Source organism: Triticum aestivum, chromosome 6B (assembly GCF_018294505.1).
Source record: "Triticum aestivum cultivar Chinese Spring chromosome 6B, IWGSC CS RefSeq v2.1, whole genome shotgun sequence".
Classification (NCBI taxonomy): Eukaryota; Viridiplantae; Streptophyta; class Magnoliopsida; order Poales; family Poaceae; genus Triticum; species Triticum aestivum.
In genome coordinates this window covers 429,176,442-429,202,264 of record NC_057810.1, presented here as the reverse complement: position 1 = coordinate 429,202,264, position 25,823 = coordinate 429,176,442, and the positions used below count along the sequence as shown (strand labels likewise).

At 44.4% G+C, this 25,823-nt stretch overlaps 1 long non-coding RNA gene across 3 annotated transcripts; it reads right to left on the bottom strand.

Moving 5' to 3' along the window:
- Positions 1–1,131: 1,131 nt before the first annotated feature.
- Positions 1,132–5,624, bottom strand: LOC123137344 (uncharacterized). 3 transcript variants are annotated; one of them, XR_006468099.1, is made up of 3 exons: positions 4,978–5,624; positions 4,222–4,454; positions 1,132–3,245 (listed from the first exon to the last, which is right to left on the bottom strand). It is a non-coding gene; the product is annotated as an uncharacterized lncRNA (long non-coding RNA). The 3 variants fall into 3 exon arrangements; XR_006468098.1 differs by having other exon boundaries at positions 1,132–4,454; positions 4,850–5,624; XR_006468097.1 differs by having other exon boundaries at positions 1,132–4,454.
- Positions 5,625–25,823: the final 20,199 nt, after the last annotated feature.

Sequence of the window (25,823 nt, the reverse complement as noted above, 5' to 3'; positions counted from 1 at the left end):
AACGACATCCAATGTCCATAGCCAGGAAACCATGACTATCTGTTGATCACAACGAGCTAGTCAACTAGAGGCTCACTAGGGACATATTGTGGTCTATGTATTCACACGTGTATTACGATTTTCGGATAATACAGTTATAGCATGAATAAAAGACAATTATCATGAACAATGAAATATAATAATACTTTTATTATTGCCTCTAGGGCATATTTCCAACAATTAGTACCGCGTTTATTAGAACTGAATATAAGAAATGGTGCATATATGACAAAGAAATTCAGGTCTTCGTGGAGTCCAAGGTTTGTTGGGTGCGTCGTTCGCAAACAAAGTTGCCCATGTTTTAGTTGTAAGAATAAGCTTTGTAAAACATGGTCCCATGTCCTTCCGGCGTGTGTTATCACGCTTGAAATCAATGGAGACTGGTTAATAAATCATAGCGATTCCAACTCAAGAAAAAGGAAAATTGTACATAATGACATATGGAGCAGGTTTTGTAAGATTCCATGCCCGTTGCAATGTACGGGCGTTTGTACTAGTAAAAGAAACAATGTAAGCCAGAGATGAGAAAAACATCAGAAGAAGGAAAAGCGGTTTATAGTCTGGCCCGCTAGCTTGGTCTCGGCCTTAGGCAATAACATGCACTGTCGAGTCTCTGATATGTCTTACGTTTCATCCAAAGTACGAAAAAGTTAGTACAAAGAATCGTGATCGTCCAGAACAAAGCTCCCCCGATCTTTTCACCCCTCTAGTAAACGTGCCCGTGTGTTGCAATGGCAGAAACAAAATAATTTTACAATGCAAGAAAAAAGCATTTGATTTTACAATTTCACATATATCTTTGTTTAGTTACCCCTCTTCCATCAAGCCCACACCTGACACAACCAAATCAACTCCTAGCAACACCGACCCACCGCAGCCTCTCACCCGGCAACGCTGATGCCGCCTTGTGGTGCACCAGCGGATTGGTGTTTGTGCTTGTTACTTTAATTTGTAAAACCAAGTATGCCATGTTACGACTTGCTGACGACCGAGTTGTAGTTACTTTGACATGAACTCATCATGCCTTATACATTCATGATGTTATAATTAGTCTAGTGTATAACTTGACATGAATATAAATAATATACAAACTGAGGGAAATACTTGTCCTGCTAGGTCACTATATTGGAAAATATTGGTCTTTACAACTCGTCATGCTTCAAACAGTGATGTGCACAACAAGACCACAATCCAACTCATAACCACCAAACACACTCATTCATACTGAATCCAACATAACGAGGTGAAACAGACAGACGGAGGATTCAGTATTCAGATGCCAACACCTGCGAACATATTCACAAGCATTGTAGATTCTAGAGCACATACATCGCCGAGTCCCCTGTTTATTCCTTCTTCTCCTACCCAAAAAATATGACAGTGCTCAGTTCTACGGGGTCAGCAGTACGGAGCTCGGCGTCTTCCGGGCCTTGAGATCAGCATGGGCGCGGGACGCCTCCGGCAGTGGGTGGGTGTGCTTCACGCGGATGTGCAGCGGATCAGTATGTCACACAGCAGGAACAAGACAAAATGTACCTTAAATATGCTGCGAACCAGCATATGGACAGTCATCCCCTTCAGCATGATAGCAGCCGTTGTGTGATCAATCAAAGGCGTGACGGGAACCAACATTGGCTGGAATAATCTGCTCTTTAGCATAAGAGCCCATCGGCTTGCCTGCGTACGCGACAACATCCCCATCTTTCTTGCCAGTCAGTCCGGGCCCTACGGCGATCACCACACCAACAACTTCCATACATGTTGGTGCAACAGATCATTAAGCTAGACAATAATCTGACAGAAACACTGATAACAGTGCAAAGCACAACCCACAAGCCAATTGATGGAAGCAAACAACCTGATGCCATATAGTGTCGCAGGATAAGACAACAGAACACCAATTCTTCTTTGAGCAATAAAATAAATTGGAACATTTGGTCTTATGTTCAGTGAGCAATGATCTCGAGAATCATGCTTCTGGGCATCTAAAAGAGCGGACAACCAAACTTATGGTGTATGTATCAACTGAAATGTTTGTGCGTGGTTTGAGACATCTTTGAACCAGTAACTGAGACAATGTTGGTTTGGTTGGCAACTGGCCTGGAATAGATACAGTTTCTTCGGTTTCATCAGCAACAGCAAGCTATCATCAATCGATCTAGTGAAATAATTGCAAGGTGTTTCATCCATACTGTACAAACAGGGGATCTAGTGAAATCAATTGGGCAAAGTACAAAGTACTTTTACGAACTAAAAGCTGCACTTATATGGATAATATGAATGTATTAGGAGAATAAAGATGTTGACAATGAACTATGGAGAAATACAATGATATCGAAACAAACATTTTTTTCCGCTAGACCCATAACAGTAGAAGAACATCCAATTGATTGTATTATTACTTCAATGAACTAACTGGGAAGTAGCATTATTTAGAGCTACATATATTCAAGATGAAAGCATGTACACCAAACATTTTTGTGACCAAAACCAATAAAGCATCAAACATTTCGCGGATCCATAGACATAAGAACATAGTGGACTGATACCCACACACCTAATAACTTCATGCCCTTTAGTGTGTCATTTGCAAGATATTCAGTAAAAGGATTATAAAGAGAGCTTAGCCATTCCACCTCTAGACAGTACAATCAGATCTTTAGCTTAAGCTTAACAACTGAACTGCAAGAGTAAACACGACACTCATGATAACAGATGAACATGTCAACCTTCTTGCCTCACGGTGTACCGTGTACACCAAAAGCCAGAGCTGGTGAGTGAATAAAACCTACAGGCAGCTATGATCAGTGTCACTAAATTAAATAGTCAAAATATTTGTCGTAGGTCAAAGTGGTGTCCGAAACCTTTGAGAATCTGCAGTTCAGACTTGAGAATATAGAATGGCAAGACACAGGTGCATGATACACCCAGGAAGAATTCACCTTCAGAGTGGCATCCAGGAAGAACTCAAAATAAAAGCTGCACTTATATGGACAATATGACTATATTAGGAGAATAGAGATGTAGACACTGAACTATGGAGAAAAACTATCATGAGTAAATATCAAGAAGTATTTGTGCGGACAAATACAGTGGAATCCTATACAACAAACCAGGTTTGACTCAAATCAAGTGATTGGGTGTATCACTCTTGCATCTTTCACTCTCCTTCTGCTCAAACATTAGTCGTACATATTCTCTCCAACCTAAATAAACAAAATTAGGAAATAGTTAGTCACTAACAATATTCAGAAAATTGACGGTAAAACAATCATGTTGATATGAAAAACACAAAATTGGACCATAAGCCCATAATACGCGTAGACTGGTCGGCGGCCGTCATTGACACTTCTTTCTCGATGTCGCTGGGCAGAAGCCTGTGTCGCTCAACCCATTGGTGTCATTAGACATCGGCATCACATCTCGCCATGTCCCACCTGGCATCTATATCCTCCGCTCTTACTCTGTCCTTGACGAGCTTTTCATCTCCCTTGATGTGTCCTGACCCAGTTCCTCAACTCTGACCAAATTCATGGCAATAGGCTACAGGTGCAGGGAGTACCTCGTAGAGGGCATCCTCATGTCCAACTTGACAAATTAGTTTTTAAAGTTTTAAACATTCCCTTGTGTGGATGCAGTGACATGTGTGCACGTGGGGTGGCATGCTCATTGTCATAGAATTGCACGTGGGGTGGTACGCTCATTGTCATGGAATTGACCATGTTTCGACACATTGTGAACTGGACACCACGGCCATCATAGGCGAGGGTAGAAAGAAGGATGCTGCCCTTTTCTCATGGATCAGTGGCAAAATCTGTGAGAGATGTTCGGCTAGACTGTTAAGGGCTGAATTGGCTTATTTCAGTGAATTTGAACATTCTATGGGATGACACTCATGGAATAATCATTGCCCATTAGGTCGTTACTGTCTGGTTGTTTGCTCGTGTTCTATTCAATAAATTTAATTTACAAAATAGTCTATGCTAAGTTGCTCTCTTCTGCTACAGCGCAAGTGTGGATGGACAGACATACAGTAATCTCATGTCTGGCTAACATATTTATGTTTTGCAAGAAAAGTGAATTTTGGAGTTCCAGCTAACAACTTCCACGAGCAAATCCAGGTTGTGTCTGCACACGGACCTTGACAGCTTCAAAGGGGCACAGAGTGATATCAGAAATTACCTCAGCAGAAGTTGAACCTGCAAGGTAAATTAGGGTCTTGTACTTCACGGCGTTGTCAGGCCCAGCCATATCTGAGTAGGTCTTCGTAAAGAACTTGTAGAACACAAACTTGCAAGTGCCCTGAGCACTATAACCAAGCAAGGTACCCATCCCCTGAAGAATCCCCTAGCTCCTTGCTCCTTTAACAGAACACCAAATCCAGATGAGATGCTCTTGTAATTCGCGGGGTCAATCTGAAACAATTGATAGAAATGTGTTAGGTCCAAAATACTTAATTCAAACCTATCAACACTTCACCAGTTGTAGCTTAGAATGTCCAAGATGGAGAGCAAACACATAGCAGTACATCTCAAATTATATTATTCTCAACCAAGAAGAAACCCTTTTCTTAGAAATCAGAGTACATCTCATGAATAAATCACACCCATCTCAATTATCCATTTATACGCATCACATGCATCAGCTAATCAACCCATATGAACTGCTTGCTTGTTTTATTTTATACAGTAGCTAATCCACCAAAAGAAGCTAAGGAACCCAGAACAAAAGCACACAAGGAATCATTGCAGGCAGTTCTATGTCCTGGAAGCAACACAAGAAGCAGGCACATATCATGAAGAATCATCACCTGCAGGTGTATTTCTCAAGCACGCACATTGGAAGAACCATCAGATGCAGGCAAATACAACAAGCACATACACATGGAGAGCAAGCATGCCACAGGCACATCAATCTCGGGGAAAAGAGAAGGATCACCCTTGAAGAGTTTCGTCGTCCTGTAGGGAGCAGCCGGCCCCATTTAACCTCATCGTGGATCTGGTCATGGCCATGGTGGCTCGACGTGGATCTCGCCGTTGCCTTGGCCTCCCGTCTCACCTTCCTCCTCTCCCCACGCCGGAACCGGCCAGTCTGCCCCAGATCGAGGAAGCCCACACTGACCCACACCAGCAGGAGATCGTCGCCTGGGTGTTAGCTCATGGTGTTGCTGCCCCAAATCAGGGGGTGGAGGAGGAACGGTTGGTGCTTCAGTTCGGTGACGGGAGGAGCCAGGAGGGGGAGAGAAAGGAGTGCCCAGTGAGGGTGCTCCACGACGGGAGGGTAGCTAGGGAAGGGAGGCTAGCGTGGTGGGAGAAGGCGGCGAGCGGGAGACGCGCCGACGAAGCCCTGCCCGAAACCCTAGCCATGGGGGTGGGGTTGGGAGCGGACGATAGAGGCCGGGAGCGGAGAAACTGGCTGGAGGGAAGGAAGGCGCGAACCGTGGGGAGCTCGGGTACGTGTTGCGCGGCGATGGAGCTCGCTGGAAGCGACCGTCCAGCGAGCTCCGGCGTGGGTGGTGGCGGCGGCGGTGAGGACTTCTGCGCGAGAGGGAGAGGAGGCGAGCGCGAGCCCGTGCTCCGTTTGTGGTCGGGTGTTTTTTTTTACAAAAAAACGAAACGTTACCCACTTAAAATAGAACTGCGTGTTAAATTCTCAGAAACAGAGGGACTTTTATGCAAAAAAGCTGACGACGTACGACCAGAAGCCATCGCTGGTTTATTATTTGGGAGATATATACACACACGCACACACACACACACTAGGAAAATGGCCCGTGCGATGCAATGGGGTAAAAATTCGGTCAAAAGCTACACCATGTCTTGGTTTCAGAGAATTGGCTCAAAGGCTTTTTAATCCCGGACGGAGGTAGTATTTGAGAGAATTGATCAAAAGACAATATTAGCAAATAGCTAGGCGCCCGTGGTTGCAATAGTAGAAAAAATTGACGTGTATTTAAATTTAGTGAGAGTTCTATGTCCTTCAACAATGAACAGTAGAACTCGCGGTAGTGTGGATAGAAAGAAACTACTGGACCAGTAGGCCTAGCGGTGGTGTGGGACCCAGTGAACCCCATGTGTAACTCGTGCGAGGTCTCTCGCCTGCTCGACCGCCGTGGAGCCCCCGGATCGATCACTCAGTCTTATCTCTAAGGACGCAACCCCTCTCTCGTTTCTATCATGTTTCTTTTCCCCTTCGCTAATTCCCCTTCCCAACTCCAGCAGCCAGCCTCCCCGCGCCTGGAGAGGAGCTCTCCTCTGTGCCACGATCCACCTGAAGCAGGCCAAGCCCAGCTGCCGCCCCTCTCCTCCTGTCTCTCATCTTTTCCCTTCTTCTTCTCTCTCTAATCTATGTTTTCCAGGGAGTCGCCATGGAACCCGTAGCATCCCCGCCGCCTTGGAGCTTCGTCCCGCCTCCTGTCGTCTCTCCGTCAGGCTCGTGCTCCTCCGCCTCGATTCGTCCACCCCGCCACTGGATCCACGTCAGAGCAGACGGATCCGCCTCCTCTCGTCTGGCCTGCCGTCGGAGCTCGCCCACGAAGCCGACATTCATCTCCCACTCATCAGGCTGCCTTGAAGCTTGCCCCGCCTCCGGCTGCCTCTCCGTCCATGGGAGCTCGCCCGCGAAGCCGTGTTCATCTCCTACTCATCAGGCTGCTGGGAGCTCGCTAACTCGGCTGGTTCGCACGCACCGCACAAGGACAGGTGCCGGCACCGGAGCAGCACAAACGCAGGCGTCCGATCGCGACGGCACAGGGAGGTTGCAGCAGCTGGTCCAGCGTGGCGTGGAGGCCGACGGCGACGACCTCGTGGCTCTTGGTGACGCCTAGCCATGCCTGGCCCACTGCCGAAGCCTCTCCTCCTGTTCGACGTTGCCGTAGCGCCCGCACTCCAGTTCATCCACTATGGCCTGAAGCCGCCCCGCCGCAGCGCGCTCCACAGCAGCCAACACCGTAGGCGCGCTGCGACGCCTCACCCCAAGAAAGCACGTCGGCCGCCTTATCATCCTCTGTCGCGCCCTCCAACGCCTGCCGCGACGCCTCGGTCCGCCGTGCTCTACCACGCCTCGCCTCATTCCTGGGCTTGGGCGGCGCGGACGCCCTCCGCGACGCATCCCCTGCTTCTGCGGCGTCGACGCCAGCGGCAAGCGGCGGGGCGTGCCGGGCGGTACAGTAGAGGCAGGCAATGGATAAGTGGTGGAGGTGGCCAGTGGAGGCAGGGTTTTTTTTGTAAAAAGACGAAACGTTTTTCATCACTACCACACATTATATGTAGGATTGCGGGTTAATTTCTCAAAAACTGGGGGACTTTTTTGCAAAAAGCCTGACGGACGACCATAAGCCATCGCTGCTTTATATATATATATACTAGCAAAAATGCCCATGCGTTGCAACGGGATAAAAAATTACAAAACCTTAGCCCGTGCTTCACTATAGAGTAAAGAGCAGTTGTGATAAACCAGGTGGCAGACAACAATGCAGCTAAATGAACCAAACAAATAATTAAGTGATATATATAAGGTCAATGGGACTTTAAGAATGGCAATTATGACCTTGACGCATTGTGAGACTTTGATTTAGTCAGCGATGTCGTAGTGGTGCCCGCAACCATCCATGATGCTCGCCTTCATAACGGTAGTGCTAATACAAATGAGCGTGGATCCCATCGCAACGCAGGCTGAAGCCATCCATGATAGCTGCCCCTGTCGGAGTTGAAACAACCTTCGGCTTGACCTCAACCGAGTGGCAACAAGAGGATTTTTTGTCGAAAGAGACCACCTGCGCAATTGAATTGCCAGAAAAGACCTCCTCTGAGATGATTTGACAAAAAGGACCCCCTCGTCCGTGGCGGCAGGTGCGCCAGGCGACACGTGGCACCTGCCGCCACGGTGCGAGGCGGCGGCTCCTGCCGCCACGGCGTCAGGCGGCAGACTGCATGGAACAGAAATCGGCTAGCGCGACGGAACAGGCTGGCACTGTGGACCCCTACCGCTTGAGGGGCTGGCGGCAGGACAGTAGCAGTCGGGCCCGGCCGCCTCAGAGGCTGGCGGCAGGCCTGTTCATCAGCTGGGGGCAGGCATGCTGTAGCAGGTGGTCTATTTGACAAAATATCCCGTCTGTACCCACTTGCCCTGCGTCGCGCATGTACGGCAGTACTTTGCTTTGTTTAAAGAGGTGGACGTCACATGGGCATGCATGCATGAATAAGGCCTCTGCTCGTGTTAACTAATGGAGTACTAGTAACTAAGCAAGGAATACGGGCCAGCCGATGAACACAGTGCCAGGAACGACGCCGATGAACAGGCCTGCCACCAGCCCCTGAGGCGGCCGGGCCCGGCTGCTATAGCGAAGATTTGAAGGATAGCGAAGATTTGAAGGATACCAAAGATTCAAAGGATTAGGTTTTTCTTTTTTTTTCTAGGGTAATAAATTCTAAGTTCTAAAATTCAAGCGAAGAGACTTATTTTTTCCAAAAGATTAGATTCATAGTTTAAAAAAAGATACGGAAATATGAAAATAAGAGCTTCCGTTCGTAAAATTTGTACAAAATGTCGACTGATTCGTAGGCGTGGTCCTGCCGCCAGCCGCTCAGGCGAAAGGGCTCCACAGCGCCAGCCCGTTCCGTCGCGCCAGCCAATTCCCGTTCCACGCAGCCTGTCGCCTGACGCCGTGGCGGCAGGGGCCGCCGCCTCACACCGTGGCGGCAGGTGCCACGTGTTGCCCGGCGCGCCTGCCGCCACGGCCGAGGAGGTCCTTTTTGTCAAATCGTCTCAGAGGGGGTCTTTTTTGGCAATTCAATTGCGCATGTGGTCTCTTTTGACAAAAAATCCAACAAGAGGCGGCAGGCGCGACAAAAGATCCAACATGTGGTCTCTTTTGTACAACATGTGGTCCTTTTTGACAAAAAATCCAACAAAAGATTAGATTCATAGTTTAAAAAAAGATACGGAAATATGAAAATAAGAGCTTCCGTTCGTAAAATTTGTACAAAATGTCGACTGATTCGTAGGCGTGGTCCTGCCGCCAGCCGCTCAGGCGAAAGGGCTCCACAGCGCCAGCCCGTTCCGTCGCGCCAGCCAATTCCCGTTCCACGCAGCCTGTCGCCTGACGCCGTGGCGGCAGGGGCCGCCGCCTCACACCGTGGCGGCAGGTGCCACGTGTTGCCCGGCGCGCCTGCCGCCACGGCCGAGGAGGTCCTTTTTGTCAAATCGTCTCAGAGGGGGTCTTTTTTGGTAATTCAATTGCGCATGTGGTCTCTTTTGACAAAAAATCCAACAAGAGGCCGATTCAGTTCTGAACCATCAATCATTTTATACCCTACTTTATGAGTCACTCCAAAGGGCTAGAGGATGATTGAAATCACAGGACAGGGGAGGAGGCTACAAACCACCATTAGTCGTACAGTTTATTCGGTGCCCCACTGTTTTGATCCGTGTTTCAATCAGAGCCTGAAAGCCATCCTTTGTTTTTGTCATGCAGCGAGCCCCCAGCAATTCCCTCTTCCTTTAATTAAGCCCACAATCGTGTTTTCCTTTCTTTAATTACAACAAGCGGCCCACAAATACCGTTAGCATGCCCCACAATCCGGTTTCCGTCACCCCACAAATTCCCAGCTCCCACGTAGGTACAAGTTTTGCACAGGTATTTTAACTGGTGCTATTGTATCTATTGGAGCGAGGTGGGACTAAGACAAAAACACAAACTTGGTTACTTGGCTTTAGCGTTTTGGAATACCGTAAAGCCATAGAGCTCGCGAGTTCGATCCTGAACATGCTAGTACTATTTTTGCTTCTCCGGTTGTAGGTGGGCCGGCGTCCATACAAGAGCCCATGCGGCTTGTCCAAAAGAAAAGGCTACACGAACTGGGCCTGTGAAATTCGGTCGAGGGCGGACGCACGGTAAATAGGACAACGTACGAAGTTTGACGGACGCAAAATTAGTACCACCTCGTTTGTGTTACGATTTTGTCTATACAAATTGTAAAAACATATTATGACATGAAAAAAAAGCGTATTGTGACGGTGAACCCGACAAAGTCAATCTGTGCTTTATTATTAGGGAAATATATATATATAGAGGATGTATTTGCTATCCACACTATCTCGGATGGTTGCTATCAGAACCGTTCCTTCACTTTGGGGTCCGCACCTTTAGATGGATAAGGTTCTGATTTTAGCATTTGCTGAATTTCGCCATGGCAAACAAGGAATGCTAGGCCGCACCTTTCTGGGGTAGTAGCCCAGAAATGGCAACCTACTGTCTGACTTTCCAGTCGTAGTCAGAACAAAAGCAGTTGCACCTTTCTCAACTAGCAGGCATCGCCAGTGGCTACTTCGGGCAATCTTTTGACTTGGCTGATGGTGGTAATTTGTCAAATGTTCTGAGCCATGGCATGCTAGAGGGGCATGTAAAAACTGCCAGTTTCGTACAGCCAACTGAACAAAAGGTTCGGCACCGTCTGGGCCTACGACGTGCTGGTTCGGACATTTAAATCCTGCCATTTTCGTCGAGTTAAAGAAGGTGGCATGCGTCCAAAAGAGTGTGCTTAGTAAATATCGTTCCGTTGCCTCGGTTGTGCAAACAACAGTATGGACATGGAATTACTACCGCCGCGCCGCTCGTCCAGCCCGGCTGTGTTGCAGCGATCCACAACAGCGGACACCAGGTACGTATTGAGTGGTTTCGGCCGCTTTGATTATTAACGTATTAGTAAACGTGCAACGCACGTCTGAATTAATATAAAATTAGTCAAACATGACGTCATCTAAATCGTTGCATGTCATGTCATGAAACATGACGGGTAGGGCTGCGGGCGGCGGCCCTGACCGAGGCCCCCTCGGCTGGTCGGGGTGGCGGTGCAGTGGCGGTGGCTCCGGTGGTGTGTGCCCGGCGGCTCCGGCGCTTGGAGCTCGCCGGGCGACGCGGATAGGCAGCGGCCGGGCGTGGCTCCTGCTCCGGCCATGGGCGGCGGCAAGGGCAGGTCTCGTTAGCCTTCCGATGTCGTGGCGGCTTCACGGTGGCTCGATGGATCTGTCCGCGGCAACAGTCGGCTTCTCCGGCGTCGTTTTGTCTGGGTTCGGGCCGTCTCGACCTTCACCCTATCTCCTCGTCGCCCGGACGCTACTTCCATCAAAGGGTTGGTCCTCTCCCAGCTGCGGTCCACCGCTCGTCTCGCGCCCGATGCCGCAGGACAGAGCTCGTCTCGCGCACGATGCAGCAGGACCGAGCTCGTCTCGCGCACGATGCAGCAAGACTGACCTCGTTCCCCTCTCATTGCTGCAGGACCGAGCTCATCTCGCGCTTGGGGCAGCAGGATGGGTCGGTGGATACCAGTTCTGGCCGACCTATTGGGTCTCGACGCTGGTGGTCGCCCAGGGGTGCGAAAGGTGGGGTGCGGCGGGTCACGGGTGAGGTGATGTCGAGGTCTTGGATGCTGGGGCGGCGGCCCTGGTGGTGGTGGTTGCGCGGTGCTCTTGGACAAAGCCCGTGCCTTGGTGCTGCCCGGTCATCATGGTCGTGTGGGCGGCGTGGTTGCCGGGTTGTGGCGTTCGGTGGCGATGATTGTTGGCCGAGGTGAAAACCTGCTCTATCTTCGGACGGACCGGCGGCGGCGAAGATCGTTCCCTTCTTGAAGGTGTCGTCGCGGCTCTCATTGCCCGTCATGCGACTCTGGGGGAAACTCTGATCCTTGGATCGGGCGATGGCGGCGCTCCGGCGTCGTATCCTTTCTGGAGGCGTCGCCTTGGAGCGCATGGTTCGTCATATGTAGCTTCATATCTTCGGGCGGTAGTGCTAGGAGTGGTGTTGCTGCGCTCAGCGCCTATGTATCATGTCTTGGGTGTGTGCATGTGTTTGCGATGGCGTGGTGTGTGGTTGTACTGGATGCTTGTGGTTTGATGCTTTATATATAAAACGGGGCGAAAGCCTTTTTCGATAATGAAGCAGGGCCCTGCTTAGTCATGCACATCTCATAATTTAGAAACTCTCCAGCCCATTAGGTAACACCATCCATGATTATGTCACTTTGCAGCCTACAAATGACGAAACACATTAAAGATCGTTAAATATGATGATTAAAGATCGTTTGCACACATATAAATTGAAAAATAAGGTTTTGGTGAAATAAATCAAAACAAAGCACCATATCCTTGATGAGATCGTGATGAGACATAATGATGTTCATAGGCATCTAAAATTGCTAGGTTTCCATAAATTGCACTTTTGGAATGTTACACAAGTGCGGGTGCCCAGTCACACCATATATGCATCAATATATGTCTCAATTATTCATGAGATAGGATTGTGCCACGAGGATCGAATACATTACAATTAGGGGCATGGTGTTGCGTAACATCTCACAAAGTCAATGAAAAAACTCTTTATTGTTACTAAATTATTCAAATGTGGAAATTTCAATGTAGAAACCAATAGTAGCACTAAGTTATTTGTGCATAGAGAATGCCTTCATTGGTTCACAAAGAGGTTCAGTAACCAGCCTAAATGAGCAAGGAAACATACCTTGAATTACTCTAGCAAAGAGGATGGTTGCAGAGGGAAGTCCAACCCTTATCAATTGTACCATTATTCCTCAGTCAGATATTGCAAAAAATGGTCATCCATCATCTAATGGTTCCATATTAAGAACCTTGACATACGTGCGGATCTACTCAGTATTAGACAAACCATTTGACAATAATCATGCACCAAAATGTGCATGATTAAAAGACAATACACATGCAATGCATCTCTTCTATTGTTATGTGTTTCAACACCTGCCCATTGTATCAAAGAAACAATGTAGATATCAATTAAAATCTAAAAAAACCGTACTCTTCCTAAATGTATCAAATGGAACCACCTTCTAAATAATGTGCAATGAGAAATATTATATATGCATATATTGGAAAAGATAATAACCCGAGTTGTAAGAGTAAATATTGGAACTATCAGTCACCCTTTTATTGGTACACTGACTCTGTGGATTAGTAGTAAAGCTTCGCACGCTATTGCACTTGCCCAAACAAAACATAAACTAAATCAGTTCTCTTCAATCCGCTAAAAAGATTATAAGAAAATAAAATTCAATATTCACACCTCGAATAGCTTCAAATGAGAACATGTGTGAATGAAGAGAGGCCATTTGCTCAATCCATTGCAAGTATGCCGATGACCCGCAAAGGCGTGATTATCATGTGCCTGAAGATGGTATCATATATCGACTCGACAGGTTCATGGCTGCAATTATCATTTCTGTATTTACCTGTTATAATGCTAACTAAGAGATGAGGGGTACAAGCTGATGGAGCAGTGGGCAGCATCATTCGGACACTGTGGTAGATCAGAGGACTCTGCTACTCCATCTTCAGTCCAGTTTGCTATGTGCCGGCGCCACTGCCTCCTCCTTCCACCGACACTCCAAATCGAATCTAATTGCAGATGATGATTTCAAAACTGTTGCAGTGAGAACAATGACCTGCAAGCACTCTTAGGGCTCAGATTATAGTGTAAATTGAACGGGTATATAAATAAGGCATTAAGTTAACCATGGTTGGCAAAAAATTGTAACAAAACATGCAAATAAATTAAGATAGTTATAATAGAATAATTGATATTCAAGCTACAATACAAATAAATAATTTCTTGCATTGCTTTGAATCACTCCCAATATGTAATGCACAAAGCATATCCCGGGTTATCATATTTAAGCTAGATGGCAAGATAAGGATATACAAAAAAGTTAATGTTCTTATAGAACTTCTTTTGTACACGGTTATATAAAATTCTTGCAGATTTATTTTATGATATTTTTTAGGAAAAAAAAAAGACTACAGGAGGCGGTGGTGATGCGCTACCAATTTCTCCATAACAGAAGAGGCCTACACTAATCAGTAAATCACCCAACGATGAATCTTGTTGAGTCTCAACAATAGCACGCAGAGATGCTAGTGGAGAAAAGAAGGTCCTGCAATGCATCAACGCCTAACCACTGCCTCCATCAGCCTGCCGGGCGGTCGAGATCTGGCCGCAGGCCCGACCACTGTGAGCAACTTATCGCTGGGACGCTCAAACCACCGCACGCCCTCCTTCACGACCTGTACGCGCGCCAATCCGCGAGAATCAGCGCCTAGTCGCAGATCTGGCCTGCAACCAACGAAATCAGCGCCCGGACCGGATTTGACCGGCGGCGCAAACCGCGCCAGCACCTCCGCATCGCCCTCGTGCAGGGTGCAGCCTAGCCGCCTGCATCACGCCGCCACTGGGCTACGACCTCCGGCTACCCGCCCGCGCCACCGCTGAGCCAGGCAACTACTCACTCCAGGCCTGTGTAGCGCACCCCGTGCATCCACGCCACCCGAGGAGGCCAGAGCCACTACACCAAGCGCTCGCCACGCACCCGCGCCCGCGCCATGGCAGCAGGAACCAGATGCCCCGCCGTCGCCCTCCATTGGACCGGACCCAGCTCCGCCGCAGGGCGCCAGGGAGGAGGTAGGGGAAGGAAGGATCGGCTATGGTTCTCCCCCGAGCGGCCAGGGAGGCGATGCGGGCGTCGCTAGACGAAAAGCCCTTTTCGCCCTGTTTTGTTATGATTTTGCGTTGACGAAGGGTTGTATGCGGGCGCAACACGTGGATTCCTCCGTGGGTGGAGTGCGGTCAGTCGTAATAAATTGCTAATTGCACACATAATTCAGGATTAAATTAATTTTAACCATTAGATTTTATTCAGTGAGGCTAATCTGACGGTGGTAATTAGGCTGGGTACATCTGCGGGGTGGTTTTAAGAAAGAATTAGTTTGATTGTTTAATAGTAGTATAGAAGATATTTTGCTGCATGTTAGTTTTTGTTTACAGTATATGTTGACCCGCCGCACAACTTGTTCCCTCTGACCGTGAAGCAACTTTCCATGATAATTCCTTCGGTTGAGTATGGTTGGGCGTGTGAGTATTTGCGATTTTCGTACTAACTGAACAAAAAATCCGGCGCCCATGTTTTTGTAGGCGCAACTACTTGGTAGGATGTGAAACCGTAAGGATCTCACAGAACGGATTAACTTCACTCTCAACAACATTGAAAAACAGTGGTGTATGGCCTCGGACGAGGCTTGCCTGCTCCGCCTCCCTGCTCCCATCCGTGCTCTGCGCACTTTCCTTCCTCATCCAATGATTGGAGCATTTTTCCTCTACCGTGACCCTTTTCATCGCAAAAGAAATACAACAATTATGTATTCCCTCGCGTTCTCGTACTATATCCGTTCCTCATCAGAACAAAAACGAAACGAGGGAGAGCACACAGCCGACTCAACGCCCCCATTCTCCTACCTCCCGCGCTGGCCCATGCTATAGTCATCTTCACAATCTGGGCTGCTGCTGAGCAGCACGGGGAGCGCGACGGGAGAAGGAGATTAGCTGTGGTCCACCTCTCTGTTGAACTGCAAAATCTACAGCCTAGTGCCTGCCCCTGGTCCTCCTCTTGCATGCGCTGTGGTCCACCTTTCGCTATATAAGGAAAAGAATAACAAATGAATAAAACCAGAAAAAAGCATAAGAGGAAAGAGGAGGGACCAGATCCCAATACCAACAAGCGCTCGTGATTGCATCCGCCCCAGCGAAGCTTCATAAGTTTGCTTTCCCCTCTCTCTTTCTCTCTCTCTCTCTCTCTCTATATATATATATATATATATATATATATATATGTATGTATGTATGTATATATATATATATATATATATATATCAAACATGCCTGTGCGTTCCAACGGGAGATCAAACAATAACACAAGACTCTAATGTGATCTCATGACCCTTTATATATAAGTCCACACCCTCTACTTTAACATCACAACCCATGGTCATTCGACATGAACGGCCAGCTTCAAAACAACAAACAACATGTCGAACAATGAGTCGGTTGAGGGTATGGTTTTTCAGGATGTTTATTTGGAACATGAGATGTGGTCCCGAGTCAACTTAATTCAACTTATTAGTTCCTTCTGAAATTTAAAGTAAATTTGAAGGATTAACATTATTAATAAATTTGGACCTGATGTCATGAACTAAATGTAATAGTAAAATGGAAAGAAATAATATTATAAACAGATTTAAAAGTAACAATAACATCAAGTAGATTAATCTGCAGAACATGCTTCTTTGTGTTAGGTGAGATCGGGATAGTCTGGTCGAGACCTCCTCCCCTTCCAATCACCGCCTGATGTCATGATTCATGTGAACTCCAGACTATAACTCATTAACTCCCTTGCCCCGCGAATCCAAAATTGCTCCTTTTTAGTCCATGTCATTTGCAGCCTGCCATCAACTACTTCATATTGGTGGGCGCTGGAATGCAAAGACGGCGGCCGACCCACTGTACACAACGATGTGTAGACATATGTTTCTACACGTACATATATAGCACTAAGCTAGCTAGTAGTTTTTCTTTGAAAAAAGAACAAAAGATGGCGAGTAGTTTTTTCTTCAAAAAGGAACGAAGTTGGCTAAGAATTTTAAATGGGCAGAAATGAACATCCCCTATTGAAACAATAATAGATTTTGTGAGTGCATCAGTGTATCCAATCTAGTCAATTTAAATGGATAGAAAACATATGTAATAGACATTTTCAAAGTACCCGTATAAAGAAAAGTATTATTTATAGAAATGATTAACATGCAAGATAATAGCATATTTGAAATGTACACTTTTTTTGAGCAATTTTTATATATAATATGTTAAATTTTGTGTTAATATTTGAAAGATATGAATATTTTAAAAAGTACTTGAATCTGACAAAAAAAGAAAAAAGTTAAACAGATAGTAGATGGACCAAATTACAATACTGTGCATCCATTGAGCGAGTTGGTTCTATCTTACGCCAACAGAAATTCAAAGAATAAAAGGCAAAAAGATGTGAGCACCGTGACTTGAACTTAGATCTCCACAACAGAAGAGCACAGCTCCAGCCAATCAAGCTATTGACCACCTGTTATACCCAAGGGCAATAATTTATATGAACAAAACGCGACGGGCAGCGACATAAGGAAAAAATGAATCTTTTTTTATAGATGGCAATGGTGGGTAATTTTCGTCAACTTTGAGGGTAATTTAGATGATGGACGACCAGAAGCACTCCGTGCTTTATTATTAGGGTCGCGCTAACTGCTACACGTATGGCAGGAAGGGAGGCGCACCACACGTCTCTAATGTAAACAGATTGCCACGTCATCGCATGTATGCATGCAGAAATCTTTTTGGATTTTCAGTTTTTAAAATGTTTTATCTCTTAAACGAAAAATACGATTGAAAATCCGTTTTCACCATTAAATCCCTCGCGATGAGATCTTCGAAACTAGATCCCATGTTGATATGTTTTGATGAATTTTTTTTGGATTAAAAGTTGCCATGTCTATTGCATATGAATTGCCATAATGTTTACACTGAAGTTGCCATGATATGTTTCAGTTATTTTCTTCTACATTTAAAAGTAAATTTTGACATTTATAAAACGGGGAATTAAGAAACTAGACTTGCCATGAACCATAAACTAAAATTGCCATGATACATGCACGTAAAATTGCCATGGTTCATACAAAAAATAATTTTCATGGTCAAAGTATTGGAGTTGCCATCATCAAAATACTAAAATTGCCATGATCTACAAAGTAAAATTGCCACATGGCAACTTTAGTTTAAGCCCTATGACAACTGCAATGTAAACATCGTGGCAACTTCTGGCAAAAAAAAATATTCGTCGAACATATCAACATGGGTCTAGTTTTGAAGATCTCGTCGAGACGGATTTAATGGTGAAAACGGATTTTTAGTTCGTTTTTTTATTTAGGAGACACAACATTTTTAAGCCGAAAACCAAAAAAAAATCTGCTAATGTCATTTATTCATACATGGCAAAATGAGTGGTGATGGAGGCATGTAGGCGATGTGCAAACGCGCACACGTGTGGGCGTTAACATTTCCGTATTATTAAGGATATATATATATATATATATATATATATATATATATATATATATATATATAGAGAGAGAGAGAGAGAGAGAGAGAGAGAGAGAGAGGTAGAGAGGTAGAGGTAGAGAGTAGAGATAGAGATAGGGAAGGGATAGGGATAGGGATAGGGATAGAGAAAAATATAGCTGGCCAGCCGGACCATCTAAAACCATGCTTTCACGCTTTTTGAAAACAATGTTTTTCACTAATTAGTTCAAGAATGTGTGAACCATATGTACCACGTGATCCAATCCAAACTCGATGAAGAAAAGTGTGAACCATACGTCACCAATTGATACAACTGGGTTCGTATTTAGAAGTACCTTTTTACCACGATTTTTAGAAGTACCTTGAGAGTTATGATTTTTTTTCTACTAATAAATAATGTCGCATTTATTTTTTAAATTTTGGAGAACATTATATAGTACACTTCTACACTTCTATTTACTCCTCCGTCCCATAGTATAAAAAACGCTCTTATATTATGAGAGGGATGAAGTATTAGGTAAGATCAATTTGGATTGTTAAGACTACGCCAGCCTCAAGGCCACTTGCGGAATAAATAAGTGGTCACTAAAACCTCAAAATGGCACACCATGCATTTCTTAAATCTACCTGTAAAACTTTTAGGACGACAAACAATACCTAGCGACTGGTCGCTGCGGATGCCCCCCATCGAATGATTCTTTTGCTTTTTGACGGGAGCTCCTATTTGCCGCATTCTGCGGCAAAAGGATGACCCTTCGCACAGGACGCGCCCGACTGGGCCGGCCCGTTGCGGCTGAATAGGAGCTGGCGGTCAGACAGGAAAATGCGTAAAAAAACAATGGCACCCACGAGGTGGGATTCAAACCATGGATCTCCGGTTTTTGAACTAACCATGCTAGCCAATACGCCAACAGAGTTTTATTGACGAGTACATAGCCTGTATCTAAAGAACTATGAGCAGCGGCGTAAACTGAACATTAGTTAAGAAATTGCAACCAAAAGTTCAGATTTCGCACACCTTTTGGAATTAAGGAATTTTGACAAATGCGAACAATTTCAAAATTTTGAAACATCTTACGAAACTGCAAAACACATTTTAAAATTCTCGATCATTTTTCCAAAAAAGTGAACATTTTTTAAATTTGTACAAAAAAAGAAAACTGTACATCTTTTGAAATTCAAAATAATTCTAGAACGCCAAAAAAAAATAAAAATTTTAGAACATTTGTAAAAACACAAATACTTTTAAAAAATCCAGAACATTTTCCTAAAAAACACAAACTTTTTTTGAATCGGTTATTTAAAAGAAAACTAGAACAAATTTAGAAATCCAGAACATTTTTTATTACCCAACTTTTTTGAATTGCTGAACAAAAATTTAAAACGGGAACAAATTTTGAAATCCAGAACAAAATTTTGAAACTGGGTGCGTTTTAATATCCCGAACAATTTTGAAAATACGAACACTTTTTGCATATATGAAAACAAATTAAATGGAATCATTTTTCTAAAACTTCAAAAAATTCTAAACCACGAACATATTTTCTAAAGCGCGAACAATTTTTGAAACTTTGAACTTATTAGAAAATTTTCGAACATTGTTAAAATAATGAACAAATTTCGTAAACACAAATATATTTTCTAAAGCGCAACCAAATTTTGAAACTTTGAACATTTTTTGAAAAAGTGCGAACATTTTTTAAAACATGAAACATTTTTGAACTCCAGAAAAATAGAGCTTTTGAGGATAATTTTTAAAACACGAACATTTTTTGAAATTTGTGAATAATTTTTTATAATGCGATTTTTTTTCAAAATTCTGAAAATTTATTAAAAATACAAAAAATAAAGAAAATCTTTGAATTTTAGGTTTTATGAACAAAATAATAAAACACAACGATTAAAAAATTGAAAATGAAAAATTATAAAGAAAGGAAAGTGAAAAAACGAAATAAAACAAAAGAAAAATAAAAAGAAAGGGAAAAAGGAGAGAAAAGGAAAAAAAGAAAAAAGAAAAAAAAGGAAAACGAAAAAAATAGAACAAGAAAAAAACCGGGTCAAGAACCTTCTAGAATCTTCCCAAAACCAGAAAAAACCGGCTGGGAACCTCTAGAAGGTTCCTAAAACCGGGGACTTTGAAACACTGAAACGGGCTGGCCCAGCTGGAATGATCCCTCGTGCGAAACCTCGGCAGTTTGCCACAAAGAGCGGTGTAAGTGCATCTAGTGCCCCTTAATGATTTTGGTGTATTGAAGACTTATAGGTTAAGGGACTGATGCGTTTGTGAGTGTACACAGGTCTATAAGTCTATGAGGAGTTTGATATTTACAGAGAAAGTTGGCCCCTAAAAATCAAGTTCTTCAACTGAAGACTTTCTGAAGATTTTGAAAGTGAAGAAATTGGTGTGGCCTTGAAGACTAGGCAATCATTCGAGGAACCTGAAGCGTGAAGACTTTTGTTTTCGTAGTTTCATTTTCTCTTTCTTGAGTCATAGAAAACACCGTACTGTTAAAGGGGGTCGAGAAAATACTAAGAAATTTTTTTCATGTGATGCTCAACTCAAAATCCTACACTTACCAATCCCTTCGAGTGAAGCCATTGGAAATCTCATACAGTTCAGTCATATTCTTCAGTGACAGAGACGAAGTTCTTCTGGACTCTGAGGAATTTGTTCTGACTGAGGAGTTAGGAATTCACCAGTGTGAATTGCCTACACGGTGAGGATCATGATAGCCCTGAGGGTTTTGATAGCCAAAATTCCGACCGTTGTTGTGCTATGCGCCAGCGGTTCCAAAATATCTACCCACCTAATGGTCATATCAGACAAGGGCATTTATGTCTTATCATGTCAGGCTGCTCCCTAGGCTATAAGCCGCTCCTTCAAGCACTAGCTGGTTGGCTGCTCCGAGAGAAACTGATACTTGTCAATTAGAGCATCCCATCCTCCGAGGACTTTGAGTGAAAATCATCAAGTGAGGAAAACCCAAAACCCAACACCTACAAACCTAAAGTGATTGAGCATCACTGAAGAGATTGATCCTGCGTGGATCCGACGCTTGTTTCCTTTGAAGACTGTGCTTCTTCCAGACGGTTAGGCGTCAAGGTCTAGAGCATCCAAGAGGAATTGTGGATCACCGAGTGACCGAGTTTGTGAAGGTTCAGAAGTCACCTGAAGACTTACCACGAGTGATTGGGCGAGGTCTGTGTGACATTAGCTCAAGGAGAATACGGTGAGGACTGTGTGTCCGGGACTGGGTGTCCTAGAGTTTAAATACTCAGCCGCTCCAACCAGATGTACAACTGAGACAGCAGTTGGAACTGGTCTACCAAATCATTGTCTTCACCAAGCTTACTGGTTCTATTTCCTCAACTCTTTCAGTTCTTCATGTCTGTTATTGTGTGCCTGTTCATATCTATTTGAAGACTTTCTCAATTTCCTCAGTTCAATTTCTTCAGTCTGTCCGTCTTCTTTCTTGTGTTATTCTGTGTTTACCTTTCTGTACTCTGTGCTTGTCTTCATTTCATCATGATGACTATGCTTGTGTTCTGTTATGTTTACTTTTGAGTACTTATTCCGCTGCAAGTAATTCTTCATTTAGGAATTTCCTCATCAGTAAATTCCTCAGTGAAGAATTCATAAAAATCGCCTATTCACCCCCCCTCTAGTCGATATAACGCACTTTCAATTGGTATCAGAGCAAGGTACTCCCTTGTTCTGTGTGATTTTGGTTTAACCGCCTGGAGTTTTAGTTATGCCGACTGCAGGATTGAGGAACGTATCCTGCCCCATCTTTGACGGTCATGAGTATCCTCGGTGGAAGGCCATGATGAAGAAGCGTCTCATGGCTATGGACAGCGAACTGTGGACCGTCACTGAGATTGGTCTTACCGATCTATGCAAGATGGCGGAGGATGATGACATTCCCAAGTACACTCTACTAAACCTCACGACGAAGGATGTCATCTGCTCCTGTCTGTCCCGAAATCAGTTCAGGAACGTCATGCATCTCAATCACGTGAAGCTAATCTGGGACCGGCTTTCTGAGGTCTATGAAGGTCATCGTACTCGACATGATCCTTGGTTTGAGGATTACAAGGATTCTCTCAAAGAGATGACTTTCGCACCTGAACCATCATCCTCTTCACCGTGCCTCATGGCAGAGGATGCCAAGGTAACTGAATGCTACCTTTCCGAATCTAGTGATGATGAGTCAGGTGATGAATTTGGCCCCAGCTATGTCAAACTTGCTTCTCTTGCCACTAAACAACAAAGAGCTTTGGAAAAAGTTCAATACATGTTTAATAAGAGCGATGATATGTTGGGTGAAGAAATGGATCAGTCAAAAGCATTGGCTGAGAGTCTTCAGAGACTTCAGTCCAAGTTTGACGCCCTTCAAGATCATCATAATACTCTCTTGTCTGATCACGAGAAGATTTTTTTCTGAATCTCTTCAAAGAAAGCAAGATCTTAAAAAGCTAAGAATGGATTATGAAGATCTTCAAAAGGAGCGCGATTCATTACTTGCTCAAAATCAGCGCTACCTAGGAAGAATTTGTTCCTCCATGTCTGAAGTGCATTGAACGTGAAACTGCTAATTCTTCACCTGAATGTTCAAATGGTTCTAATGCTACAAATTTTTCATATGTCTCTACTATCACTAATTCCTCATCTGAGGACAATGCAAGTATCACTAATGATGTAGGGCTGAAGGAATTGTACATGACAGGCATGTACAAAAGCCTCAAAGGGCATCAGACTCTTTGTGATGTGCTCAAAAAGCAGATCCTCAACAGAAACCCTAGGAAAGAGGGTATTGCCTTTGAGAGGAAACTCAATGCTGATGGAACATATTGGAAGCCTGAGCAGTACCCCAAAGCCTCATGGGTTGCTGCAAAGGGACCTCCAGTTGATCCATCCAACTTATCTGGCTTTACATGTGAATCTTCTCATTCTTCTGATGAGTCATTTGACTCTAACTATAAACTGTTCAAAAATTAGTATGGCGAAGTATTTGCTAGAATGTTGGGACTAACTGCAGGAACGGTTCCCTATGAAGAAAATCTGGGTTCCCAAAAGTTGCCTTGAAAGTCTTCAGGTGAATGTCCTCATGACACCACCTGTGAAGAATATGAACTCCAGATCGAATTCTTCATATGAAGCAAATTCTTCATATGGATCCAAGTCCTCAAGTGGACCAAATTCCTCACGAGGATCAAATTCCTCAACAGGATCAAAGTTCTCATATGATCATCATCGTGCTAACCCTTTTGTTTCGCATGGTAGAGCTAAGGGCTAAGGATATGTGCATTATTCTTCAAATCATTATGTTCATAAGTCCTCGAAGAATTTCTCTGCTTACTCATATGCTTACCCTAACCCCTTTTATGTGAAACGAAGTGGACTGATGCCCATGCCACCTTTCTCATATGGTGCTCGCTGAGTGATGAATTCTTTGCCACCCCTCCAGATGTGGGTGGTGAAGAAAAAGAACTAATCTCTTTTGCAGGGTCAGGTCTCCAGTCGTGCTCAAAACGACTGAAGAATTTGCTGGAGACCTGAACAGTGCCTGATAGGACGCAGGATAATCATGATGAAATGAACCTTCATTTCTCACGTCCTCATACTGAATATCTGTTCTAATTGCTTGATGAAATTGACCTGATGATATTGATGTCATATTCTTCACTGATGAAGTATATGAGTTTGTAAGCTGCACTAATTCATCTGCAGGATGATCAACCCAAAGCCAATGAGTGGGTCCTCGATAGTGGATGTACAAATGACATGACTGGTGACAAGAATCTATTGATGGATGATCCCTTATCACCATCACATCTGAAGCATATCATCTTCGCTGATAAAGGCAAAAGTCAGGTATTGGGTCTAAGTAAGGTTGCGATCTCTAAGGACATACACATGGACAAAGTCATGCTTGTCGAGTCCTTAGGATACAACCTCATGTCTGTCTCAATGCTTTGTGATCTTGATATGGTTGTTATCTTTGGCAAGTATCACTGTGTTGTGATCTTGGAAGCCGATTCCAAAGTCTTCGAAGGCTTTAGGAGAGGAGACTTGTACATTGTTGATTTCTCTACAGGACCACAGCCTGCCGTGTGATTACTTGCAAAAGCTTCAGAAGGCTGGCTATGGCATCGACGACTTGGTCGTGCTGGCATGAGGAATCTGCACACGCTCGCGAAGAAGGAGCATGTCATTGGCATTGAGAATGTCAAAATCCTCAAGGATCACTTATGCGGAGCCTGTGAAGCTGGGAAGATGACAAAGGCCAAGCATCCAGCGAAGACTATCATGACTACCACTCGACCATTTGAATTGCTTCACATGGATCTCTTCCGTCCTAATCATTATTCTGCTGTTACAAATGATGCATCTCTATATGGCTTTGTTATTATTGATGATTATTCTCGTTACACATGGGTACACATTGTCACTTACAAACATGAGGTGCAGGAAGTCTTCAAACTATTTTCCTCGAGGGCTTCAACCAATTTTGGTGTGAAGATCAAGCACATCAGGAGTGACAATGGAACTAAGTTCAAGAATTCCGGTCTTGATGACTATCTTGATGAACTTGGTATTACTCATGAGTTATCTGCTCCTTACACTCCTCAACAGAATGGCGTCATGGAGCGCAGGAAGAGAACTCTTGTTGAGATGGCTCGCACTATGCTTGATGAATACAAGACACCTCGTCATTTCTGGAGTGAGGCAATTGATACTACTTGCCACATCATCAACAGAGTATATCTTCACAAATTCTTCAAGAAGACTGCCTATGAACTCCTCACTAACAAGAAACCCAATGTAAGTTACTTCAAAGTGTTCGGTGCTAAATGTTGGATTAGAGATCCTCATCACAATTCTAAGTTTGCACCGAAAGCACATGAGGGTTTCATGCTTGGTTACGGAAAGGACTTGCACACCTACAAAGTCTTCAACAACGTTCTTCATAAGGTTGTTGAAACTGTGGATGTGCGGTTTGATGAAACTAATGGCTCGCAAAGAGAGCACCTACCTTCTATGATAGATGAACCAGCACCTTAGGATTCTATCAAGTTCAAAGCCACTGAGGATGTCATTCCTACTGAAGAATCTGCTGAAGAATTCATTCCAGAACGTGATGAATGTCGAGCTGGCGCACCTGAAGAAAATGGTGCTGAGGAAAATGCTCCTGAAGAAAATGCAGATCAAATTCCTCGAAGACAACTTGCTCATCCTCGTATTGCAAACGAAGTGCAAATCGAGAAGATCATCGATGACACTGAAGCACCAGGTCCTCTCACACGCTCAAAAGCTTCACATTTATCTAAATTTTGTGGGCACTTTGCGTTTGTCTCTATCACAGAGCCCACTAAGGTAGATGAAGCATTTCTGGAGGCTGAATGGATTCAAGCTATGCAAGAAGAATTACATCAGTTTGAGCTCAACAACGTCTGGGAACTGGTCAAACGTCCAGATCCTCGCAAGCACAACATTATTGGCACAAAGTGGATCTACCGCAACAAGCAAGATGAAAATGGCCTTGTGGTGAGGAATAAGGCACGGCTTGTAGCTCAAGGCTACACACAGGTTGAAGGAATTGACTTCGACGAAACTTTTGCACATGTTGCTAGACTTGAGGCTATTCGCATATTACTTGCTTATGCTAACCATCATGATATTATCTTACAACAAATGGATGTGAAAAGTGCATTCCTCAATGGTAAGTTTGAGGAAGAAGTATATGTTGCTCAACCCCCAGGTTTTGAAGATCCAAAGAATCCCGACAAAGTCTTCAAGCTCAAC